The sequence below is a fragment of the Helianthus annuus genome, chromosome 11, assembly GCF_002127325.2.
Source record: "Helianthus annuus cultivar XRQ/B chromosome 11, HanXRQr2.0-SUNRISE, whole genome shotgun sequence".
NCBI lineage: Eukaryota > Viridiplantae > Streptophyta > Magnoliopsida > Asterales > Asteraceae > Helianthus > Helianthus annuus.
In genome coordinates, this window is record NC_035443.2 from 116,523,549 (window position 1) to 116,535,630 (window position 12,082).

Below are 12,082 nucleotides of genomic sequence, written 5' to 3' on the forward strand. Positions count from 1 at the left end.
TGGAGCGAAGCAGTATCTGCAGCCTGCTACACATTGAATCGTGTACTCACTGTCAAAAAGTACAAAAAGACATGCTTTGAGCTGTTGCACCGATACAAGACAAATCTTGAATTTCTGGAGCCATTTGGGTCTCCGTGTACGTTTATTGATGAGAATGGAAAATTTGGTGCTAAATCAAATGAGGGTTTCTTTGTAGGTTACGCAAGCCCGCTGAAGAGGGTGTTCGTACCGTGCCTGGGGAAAGTGATACAAGTTCAGCATGTGGACTGTTAGAAGCACACTCCATCTCCGCAACTTCCTGGACAAAGATTCCTGTTCGATTACGACAAGCTCTGGGAGTCGTTTCAACTATCGGTTCAGCCAAATGATGAGGAACTAGCACTTTTGTACCAGTATCAGCAATATATGTCACAGGAGCTAGTGCCTAGACCGCTAATGGTTCCTTCACCCACCGAGGGTACTCACAGTGATGAAGCAGGACCGAGTGGAACAGCTCACGAACCACCAGAGGAACCAGCTCCATCATTTGACGATTCTGACGACTCAGAGGTGGAACCCGCTCCAACCTTTGACGAGGAACCAAATGATACTTCGACGGAAGCTGAGGATCAAACCGTTGATTTTGATATATCGAACTTGCAATCGGAAGTGAATGTGCCTGACACCCTCATGGCTTGAACTTTGTCTTACCATCCGTCAGAGCAAATCATTGGTGACCTGCAAAGTGGTGTCAAAACCCGAGACAAAATAAACCGAGCTCTTACATGTTTCTATTCTTCTGTTGCTCATTTGCAAGAAGAATTCTCATTAAAGTGTTTTATTTCGCAGATCGAGCCCAGAACTTACAAAGAGGCGTTGACTGAGGATAGCTGGGTAAATGCAATGCAGGAGGAGCTGTTACAGTTTGAAAAGCTGGGTGTCTGGAGACTTGTTGATCTGCCATAGAATCAAAAGTTAATCAAAACAAAGTGGGTTTTTAAGTGCAAACGAGATGACAGAGGAGTCATGGTGAGAAACAAAGCACGACTAGTGGTACAAGGCTTTAGTCAACAAGAAGGCATCGACTACGATGAAGTTTATGCGCCAGTTGCCAGACTTGAGGCAATTCGGATATTTCTAGCCTTCGCATCATGGAAAGACTTTAAAGTGTACCAGCTGGACGTCAAATCTGCCTTCCTTTACGGAAAAATCAAAGAAGAGGTGTATGTGGGACAACCGCCGGGGTTCACAGATCCACAACACAAAAACAAGGTCTATCTGCTGGACAAAGCGCTATACGGACTACACCAGGCCCCAAGAGCCTGGTACGAGACGCTTTCCCAATATTTGTTGGCCAACGGTTTCACAAGAGGGACAGTAGATAGTACTTTGTTCACAAAGGAAGTGGCAGGACATTTGTTGATCGTGCAGATTTACGTTGACGATATCATTTTCGGTTCCACCAACGACAATCTTTGTAAAGAGTTTGAGAAAGTGATGAAGAAAAAGTTTGAGATGAGTTCGATGGGGGAGATGAAGTTCTTCCTCGGGCTGCAGGTGGAGCAGATGCCCGACGGAATCTTTATTTGTGACAACTCAAGTTTCCAAGATTCCACTTTCGCATTTATTGCACGTTCACTGTTTGTTTAGTTGTTTACTTGCACAATTGGTTTGCTTTGTAACTGTATACGTTTTGGTTCGATAAAGTATATTGTGATTGTGCATGGTTATGTGTTATTTACGAAAGATTTGACAAATACATGAACTTGGTGATGAAACTGTAAATTATATTGTGATGGGTGTGTTTTATGTAAAAGATGATACTTAGGGGTGAGTAGAGTAGTTAGTGAAATCTTAACAACTCTTAACCCTAGTCTCCTTCACTAATCATCTCACAATCATCATACGTACCTTCACCATTCCTCTACAATTCTCTCTACAATCATCTTCTTGGCACAAGCTCTTCATCACTTTTGATCTCCCTCTCCATCTAGAATCAATCTAAGGTAAACGTTTAATGATTTCTTGTTGTTAATCATTGATTATTTGATTCTTGAAAACCCTAGTTCTTCATATGATGGTTCTGTGTTTATTGATCAATTCTGATTATTGTGAAATGGTTATGATTAGTTGTGTAATCATTTGTCTGATGCTAAGATGCCTGATATGATAGAGATGGTTGATTGTTGATTAGATTACTGCAATGCAAATGTATGAAATTAGGGTTTCTTGATCAAAGAACGTAACTGTTACATTAACTTGAACACTCGCATGATTTTAGTCCAGAGAATTGTGTCAGGGTTTTGTGAAGTCACAGAGTCCGACTTTTGAATGATATACTTCATATGTCCGAATTTTAAATAGTGGAGTAAGGTCCGAATTTTGTTATATGTATGAAGGTCTGAACTTTTCATGTGGAATGTAGTCCGAATTTCATTAAACAAATGCATAAGGTCCGACTTTTAGCTAGGGTTTGCCTAGTCCGACCTTGTGATGTATGCCCTTGTCCGACTTTTTGATATACATGCATAAGGGTCCGAATTTTGTATGGAGCATGTGGTCCGAACTTTATACAAGAGAGTGTGGTCTGAGTTTTGCTTGTATAAGTGTGGTCCGAGTTTTGTTAAAGGGATGGTTGTCCGAATTTTGTGATGCTTGATACATAGTCCGACTTTTTAATGTTGTTATACATAGTCCGACTTTTTGAAGCTGATATGCATAGTCCGAGTTTTAAGGGGGCTTGTTTGGTTCCGAATTTTAGTAATATGGGTAGTCTGAGTTTTGTGTTACTTATATGGTCTGAGTTTTACTGATGCACAACATACAACATGTCTGAGTTTTATGGAATGCTTTACGGTCCGAATTTCATGAATGGTTAAGTGTCTGAGTTTATTTATATAACCAAGTTCAAAACCCTGTATGAGGAACAACATGCTACTGTATGCTACTGTATATGACTTGTATATGACTGTATGATACTGTAAGCTACTGGATGATACTATATGTATGAGCAATCTATGTCATGTCATTCTGTACACGATTATCACACGGAACATAGTTGTTTGGACATCAAGGAATTGTAAACCCTAATTGAACGTAAACACTTACATTGAGTTTATGTGCAATGTACCTTAGGTCGTGTGTAACGGACCTAACCATTAATTAACACTAGAAGCAATAACATACCGAGCAAACCAAGGTGAGTTCACACTCTTACCAAGGCATGGGATTCCCGGGGTTGGGAATGGGATTGAAGGAATAGATTTGTACTTACACGGTTACTAGACTATCTACCATCGTCCTCGGATGCGAAGGATACATACGTAAAACCTACGTATACTTGTACTCATCACTGTCCTCAGGTTGCGAAGGACACTTACGTAAAACCTACGTAAACTTACACTCATTACTGCCTCGGGTTGTGACAGGCACTTACGTAAAACCTACGTAAACCCCCGCGTACCACTGTCCTCGGTTTGTGAAGGACACTTACGTAAAACCTACGTAAACCTTGTACGTACTACTGTTCTCATGTTAAGAAGAACACTTATGGTTACAAATAGTCTAGTGTATATGCAACTATGGGAAGCCCCCGCCAATAGAACATACTATCGGCCCAGTAGAGCCACACGTTACAAATGAACTTACTATTATGAACTTACTTTCTGTGAACTCGCTCAACTAGTTGTTGACTCTCTGTTACATGCCTTGTAGGTCGTTAGGTATACATGGAGCTTGCACAGGGAGGCGCGGTCGTTGTGGACAAGGATCGTGAATGCTTGATTTAAACATAATGACATTACATACTTTATTTATGATTGGGCTTTTACTCATACGCTTCCGCTAAACTTTGTTATTACACTTATGTTTTGGACACCTTTCATATGGATTGGTTTGGTTAAATGACAATTACTTTTACTATTTACGTTGTTCTATATGATTGGTGGCTTGATCCTGGTCAGTCACGCTCCCAAGCGGTGTTACTCCGCAGGTGGATTTTGGGGGTGTGACAGATTGGTATCAGAGCCATTGGTTATAGAGAACTCGGTTTTAATAAGGGAAAAACATTTTTATTAAAACCAGACTATAACCAGTACAGTGCTCTACGATCCACAACGACGCCTTGCTCCACGTGCAAGACTCAACATCCTAGGTAATAAGGTTTATGTTTATTGCCTACATGCTAGAATTACATAGAACTTTGCTCGTGGTATGCTTAGATTACATTGTCTACTATTCGTTATTGCTTGAGAACACTTGTGTGTTTACTCTTTTCTGTCATCGCACTATTCGCGAACCTCTCTCACTTATGTTATATTTGCTATGAAGATCATGGCCGGACGTATTAACTTGAAACAAGCCCAGTTGACGGCTCTCATCAACGAACAAGTTGCTGCGGCACTTGCAGCCACACAAGCAGGAGGTATACCCTGCAGTCGTAACTCACACTAGGATCTTTAGATCCTACATTCCTAAACCAACTCTTGTGTTTAACCTTGTCCTGTTCTTATATACACAACAGGTCAACACGCTCAGCCACCTGTTTGCACTTTCAAGAATTTCAGGGACTGTCGTCCAAGCACGTTCAGTGGCATGGAGGGAGCGGTTGGACTCCTCCATTGGTTCGAAAAGCTCGAGTCGGTATTCGAGATGTGTAAATGCCCTGAGGCTCGCAGGGTGAAATACGCCACTGGTACTTTAGAAGGGATTGCGCTAACTTGGTGGAATGCGCAAGTCCAACTTTTAGGATTGGCAGCTGCTAACGCCACTCCTTGGAATGATTTCAAAGAGCTGATCAAACGGGAATACTGCACACGTGATGACATCCACAAGTTAGAAGTGGAGTTCTTTCATTTGAAGATGACTGGGTCGGAAATTGAGGCATATACTAAAAGGTCAAACGAGCTGGCAGTTCTGTGTCCAACTATGGTGGACCCTCCTATCAGACGCATTGAGTTGTATCTCAAGGGGTTGGCTCCAGAAATTCAAAGCCACGTGACATCGGCCAACCTTGCTAACATCCAGGATATTTAGCGCCTTGCTCATCGGCTCACGGATCAGGCAGTGGAACAAGACAGGCTGCCTAAGCGCATCAACGCTACTACTACCGTTACCACTTCTGCTACTCCTGCTACCCCCAGTGACAACAAGAGGAAATGGGAGGGGGATTCCAGCAAAGGTTCAGCTTCAATTCAGTCTCAGGTGCAGCAGCGAAAGACTGACAACTATCAGAGCCCTAGTCAGCAATCTTCGGGCAACCACAGGCAGGGTGGTTATCGAGGGAACCTCCCAAGGTGCAACAATTGTAACAGACACCACAGTGGCCAATGCAACAAGGGTCGCTGTCAGAGGTGCCTCAAGATGGGTCATGAGGCCAAGGATTGTAGGAGCCCGCGGCCTGCGAATCAGAATCAGCAGCAACAGCAGACGCCACAGAATCAGCAACAGGGTAACAAGGGATGTTTTCATTGTGGCGCTGAGGGTCACTTCAAAAGACATTGCCCTCAGTTAAACCGAAACCAGAACAACAACAACAACAACAACAACAACAACAACAATAACCAAGGCAACGGGAACAACAATGGGGGAGACAACAATGATGGGAACAACAGCGCTAGGGGTCGTGCATTTGTGCTGGGGCAGGGTGATGCCAGGAACGATCCCAATGTTGTTATGGGTAAGTTTCTTCTTGACGACTTTTATGTTACTGTATTGTTTGATTCGGGTGCGGATACCAGTTATGTGTCTCTTAAAGTTAGCCAAATGTTAAAACGTGCACCAACTCCCTTAAACACTAAACATGTCGTAGAGTTAGCTAATGGTAAAAGTCTAGAGGCCACACACATAGTTCAGGGTTGTAATCTTATCCTCGTTGGTCAGACTTTCTCTATCGATCTCATTCCTATAGTTCTGGGTAGTTTCGACATCGTCATTGGTATGGATTGGTTATCCAAACATTAAGCAGAAATCCTATGTAAAGAGAAGATCATTCGTATTCCCCGTCCTGGTAAAGAACCTCTCAAAGTTCAAGGCGACAAGAGTGGTGCTGTGGTTGGCATCATCTCCTTCCTGAAGGCTCAGAAATGTTTACGAAAGGGGCACACTGCCATTTTGGCACTTGTTACTGATGCATCAACGAAAGAGAAAAGAATAGAGGATATCCCAGTTGTACGCGAATTTCCTCAAGTGTTTCCTGAAGATTTACCTGGTCTACCGCCTCATCGCCGGGTCGAGTTTCAAATCGAGTTAGCTCCTGGAGCAGCACCAATAGCCCGCGCACCGTATCGTTTAGCTCCAACTGAACTGGAAGAACTGTCAAAGCAATTGCAAGAGCTCTTGGATAAGGGCTTTATTCGTCCTAGCTCTTCGCCTTGGGGAGCTCCAGTATTATTTGTGAAGAAGAAAGACGGTACATTCAGAATGTGCATAGACTACCGCGAACTGAACAAGGTGACAGTGAAGAATCGCTACCCTCTTCCACGTATTGACGACTTATTCGACCAGTTGCAAGGGTCGAGCTACTACTCCAAGATTGATCTAAGGTCAGGTTACCATCAGCTGAGAGTTCGGGATGAGGACGTCTCTAAGACAGCTTTCAGAACTCGCTACGGCCATTACGAGTTTCTAGTTATGCCATTTGGGCTAACGAACGCATCGGCAGTCTTCATGGACCTTATGAACAGAGTGTGCAAGCCTTATTTAGACAAGTTTGTGACTGTCTTCATCGATGACATCCTGATCTATTCCAAGAGTCAGGAGGAACACTAGCAGCATCTACGACTTATCTTGGAACTTCTTCGAAAGGAACAATTGTACGCCAAGTTTTCAAAATGCGACTTCTGGCTTCGTGAAGTTCACTTTTTGGGCCATGTGGTAAACAGGGATGGGATTCATGTTGATCCAACCAAGGTAGATTCGATCAGAAACTGGCATGCACCGCGTACACCAATAGAAATACGCCAATTCTTGGGTTTGGCGGGTTATTACAGAGGTTTATCAAAGATTTCTCAAAGATCGCACAGCCACTTACACTACTAACACAGAAAGGTGTTACCTATCATTGGGGTAATACACAAGAAACGGCTTTTCGGTACCTAAAGGATAGGCTATGCAGCGCACCTATTCTCTCATTGCCAGAGGGCACAGATGATTTTGTGGTCTATTGCGACGCGTCAATTCAGGGTCTTGGTTGCGTATTGATGCAAAGGGATAAAGTCATTGCCTACGCTTCGCGGCAACTCAAAATTCATGAACGGAACTACACGACGCACGATTTAGAGCTGGGAGCTGTTGTTTTCGCGCTTAAGATATGGCGACACTACCTATACGGTACCAAGTGCACTATTTACACCGATCATAGGAGTCTCGAGCATATCTTCAAGCAAAAGGAACTGAACATGCGTCAATGATGATGGGTCGAGCTGCTGAACGATTACGAATGCGCTATCAAGTACCATCCAGGCAAAGCCAATGTTGTGGCTGACGCTCTCAGTCGAAAGGATACTGTACCTAGACGCGTGCGAGCATTACAGCTTACTATTTAGTCCAGTCTTCCTGCTCAGATACGAGATGCTCAGGTAGAGGCATTGAAACCAGAAAATGTCAAGGCTGAAGCCTTACGCGGTTCAAGGTAGCGACTAGAACAAAAGGAAGACGACGACTACTATGTAACGCGGCGTATTTGGGTCCCACTATAAGGCGGTTTACGAGAACTTGTGATGGATGAAGCGCACAAGTCTCGCTACTCGGTACATCCTGGTTCGGATAAGATGTACCACGATCTTAGAACTACGTATTGGTGGCCAAGCATGAAAGCCCTCATCGCAACGTACGTTAGCAAATGTTTGACCTGTGTAAGGGTCAAAGTTGAATATCAGAAACAATCAGGCCTACTTCAGCAACCCAAGATACCGCAGTGGAAATGGGAGGAAATTTCCATGGATTTCGTTACTGGCCTACCTAGATCCCAGCGTGGGAATGATACTATTTGGGTGATCGTAGATTGACTCACAAAGTCTGCCATTTCCTGGCTATTAAGGAAACGGACAAGTTCTCTACCTTAGCAGACGTCTACTTGAAAGAAGTTGTTTCGAGGCACGGAGTGCCAATCTCTATTATTTCGGATCGGGATGCACGATTCACTTCAGAACTATGGCAAGCAATGCACAAATCTTTTGGCTCTCGGTTAGACATGAGCACAGCATATCACCCTCAGACGGATGGGCAGTCTGAGCGCACGATTCAAACTCTAGAAGACATGCTTTGGGCATGTGTTATCGATTTTGGCAACAGCTGGGAAAAACATCTCCCTCTAGTGGAGTTTTCGTACAATAACAGTTACCACACCAGCATTCAAGCCGCTCCATTCGAGGCATTGTACGGACGTAAATGCCGGTCACCTCTCTGTTGGGCAGAGGTGGGGGATAGTCAAATCACAGGTCCAGAACTTGTAGTCGATGCTACTGAACGAATTGCTCAGATACGACAACGCATGGCGGCAGCTCGCGACCGTCAGAAAAGTTACGCTGATAAGCGCAGGAAACCGCTCGAGTTCCAAGTTGGGGATCGAGTGCTACTCAAAGTCTCACCCTGGAAGGGTGTGGTTCGTTTTGGTAAACGGGGCAAGCTCAATCCGTGGTACGTTGGACCGTTCGAGATCATTGAAAGAATAGGCAAAGTAGCCTACAGACTAAACCTACCAGCTGAACTCGGTGCAGTTCACAATGTTTTCCACGTGTCGAATCTGAAGAAATGTCTGTCAGATGAGACCCTCATAGTTCCTTTGAAGGAACTCACTATCGACGAACAGTTGCATTTCGTCGAGGAACCAGTAGAAATCACGGACCGGGATGTTAAGGTCCTCAAGCACACTAGAATACCTCTTGTGCGAGTTCGTTGGAACTCCCGTTGTGGCCCAGAGTATACCTGGGAACGAGAAGACCATGGAACTCAAGTATCCCCAATTATTCAGAAACCGTGCAACCACTACTGAGGCTGAAGCTACTGCAGAATTTCGAGACGAAGTTCCAAATCAACGGGGGGATGATGTGACACCCCAGGAAAACCAGTAAACGATACAACTTAACTAGCTTCCTCAGTAACCGCATGCTAAATTTCGGGACGAAATTTCTTTCAAGTTGGGGATAATGTGACAACTCGAGTTTCCGAGATTCCACTTTCGCATTTATTGCACGTTCACTATTTGTTTAGTTGTTTACTTGCACAATTGGTTTGCTTTGTAACTGTATACGTTTTGGTTCGATAAAGTATATTGTGATTGTGCATGGTTATGTGTTATTTACGAAAGATTTGACAAATACATGAACTTGGTGATGAAACTGTAAATTATATTGTGATGGGTGTGTTTTATGTAAAAGATGATACTTAGGGGTGAGTAGAGTAGTTAGTGAAATCTTAACAACTCTTAACCCTAATCTCCTTCACTAATCATCTCACAATCATCATACGTACCTTCACCATTCCTCTACAATTCTCTCTACAATCATCTTCTTGGCACAAGCTCTTCATCACTTTTGATCTCCCTCTCCATCTAGAATCAATCTAAGGTAAACGTTTAATGATTTCTTGTTGTTAATGATTGATTATTTGATTCTTGAAAACCCTAGTTCTTCATATGATGGTTCTGTGTTTATTGATCAATTCTGATTATTGTGAAATGGTTATGATTAGTTGTGTAATCATTTGTCTGATGCTAAGATGCCTGATATGATAGAGATGGTTGATTGTTGAATAGATTACTGCAATGCAAATGTATGAAATTAGGGTTTCTTGATCGAAGAACGTAACTGTTACATTAACTTGAACACTCGCATGATTTTAGTCCAGAGAATTGTGTCAGGGTTTTGTGAAGTCACAGAGTCCGACTTTTGAATGATATACTTCATATGTCCGAATTTTAAATAGTGGAGTAAGGTCCGAGTTTTGTTATATGTATGAAGGTCCGAACTTTTCATGTGGAATGTAGTCCGAATTTCATTAAACAAATGCATAAGGTCCGACTTTTAGCTAGGGTTTGCCTAGTCCGACCTTGTGATGTATGCCTTTGTCCGACTTTTTGATATACATGCATAAGGGTCCGAATTTTGTATGGAGCATGTGGTCCGAACTTTATACAAGAGAGTGTGGTCTGAGTTTTTCTTGTATAAGTGTGGTCCGAGTTTTGTTAAAGGGATGGTTGTCCGAATTTTGTGATGCTTGATACATAGTCTGACTTTTTAATGTTGTTATACATAGTCCGACTTTTTGAAGCTGATATGCATAGTCCGAGTTTTAAGGGGGGTTGTTTGGTTCCGAATTTTAGTAATATGGGTAGTCTGAGTTTTGTGTTACTTATATGGTCTGAGTTATACTGATGCACAACATACAACATGTCTGAGTTTTATGGAATGCTTTATGGTCCGAATTTCATGAATGGTTAAGTGTCTGAGTTTATTTATATTGCCAAGTTCAAAACCCTGTATGAGGAACAACATGCTACTGTATGCTACTGTATATGACTGTATGATACTGTAAGCTGTATGTATGAGCAATCTATGTCATGTCATTCTGTACACGATTATCACACGGAACACAGTTGTTTGGACATCAAGGAATTGTAAACCCTAATTGAACGTAAACACTTACATTGAGTTTATGTGCAATGTACCTTAGGTCGTGTGTAACGGACCTAACCATTAATTAACACTAGAAGCAATAACATACCGAGCAAACCAAGGTGAGTTCACACTCTTACCAAGGCATGGGATTCCCGGGGTTGGGAATGGGATTGAAGGAATAGATTTGTACTTACACGGTTACTAGACTATCTACCATCGTCCTCGGATGCGAAGGATACATACGTAAAACCTAGGTATACTTGTACTCATCACTGTCCTCAGGTTGCGAAGGACACTTACGTAAAACCTACGTAAACTTACACTCATTACTGCCTCGGGTTGTGACAGGCACTTACGTAAAACCTACGTAAACCCCCGCATACCACTGTCCTCGGTTTGTGAAGGACACTTACGTAAAACCTACGTAAACCTTGTACGTACTACTGTTCTCAGGTTAAGAAGAACACTTATGGTTACAAATAGTCTAGTGTATATGCAACTACGGGAAGCCCCCACCAATAGAACATACTATCGGCCCAGTAGAGCCACACGTTACAAACGAACTTACTATTATGAACTTATTTTCTGTGAACTCGCTCAACTAGTTGTTGACTCTCTGTTACATGCCTTGCAGGTCGTTAGGTATACATGGAGCTTGCACAGGGAGGCGCGGTCGTTGTTGACAAGGATCGCGAATGCTTGATTTAAACATAATGACATTACATACTTTATTTATGATTGGGCTTTTACTCATACACTTCTGCTAAACTTTGTTATTACACTTATGTTTTGGACACCTTTCATATGGATTGGTTTGGTTAAATGACAATTACTTTTACTATTTACGTTGTTCTATATGATTGGGGGCTTGATCCTGGTCAGTCACGCTCCCAAGCGGTGTTACTCCGCAGGTGGATTTTGGGGGTATGACATTATTCACCAAACGAAATACGTGAAAGGCGTGCTTGATAAGTTTGATATGACCGAATGCAGTCCTGCAGCAACCCCCCTTGCACAAAATCACGGAATTTGTCCAGACGAAAGTGGAGTGAAAGTGGACGAGACACTGTACCGATCAATCATTGGATCTCTGATGTATCTCACAGCTTCCCGGCCTGACATCATGTACCCGACATGTCTCTATGCCAGATATCAGTCGAGCCCGAAGCAGTCACACTTGTCCATTGTGAAACATATCTTACGGTATTTGAAAGGCTGCCCAAGCATCGGCTTGTGGTATCCTCGCTCGGGTGACTTTTCCTTATCAGGTTTCGCTGATTCTGACTTTAGAAGCTGCAAGCAGAATGCAAAGTCCACCACTGCTGGGTGTCAGTTCTTCCGAACTCGATTCGTTACCTAGCAGTGCAAGAAACAAACTGCAGTGGCGCTTTCTACGTGTGAGGCTGAATACGTTTCAGCCTCCAGCTGCTGTTCGTAGATCCTTTGGATCCAACAGCAAATGCGCGACTTCGGTTTGCAGTTCTTGG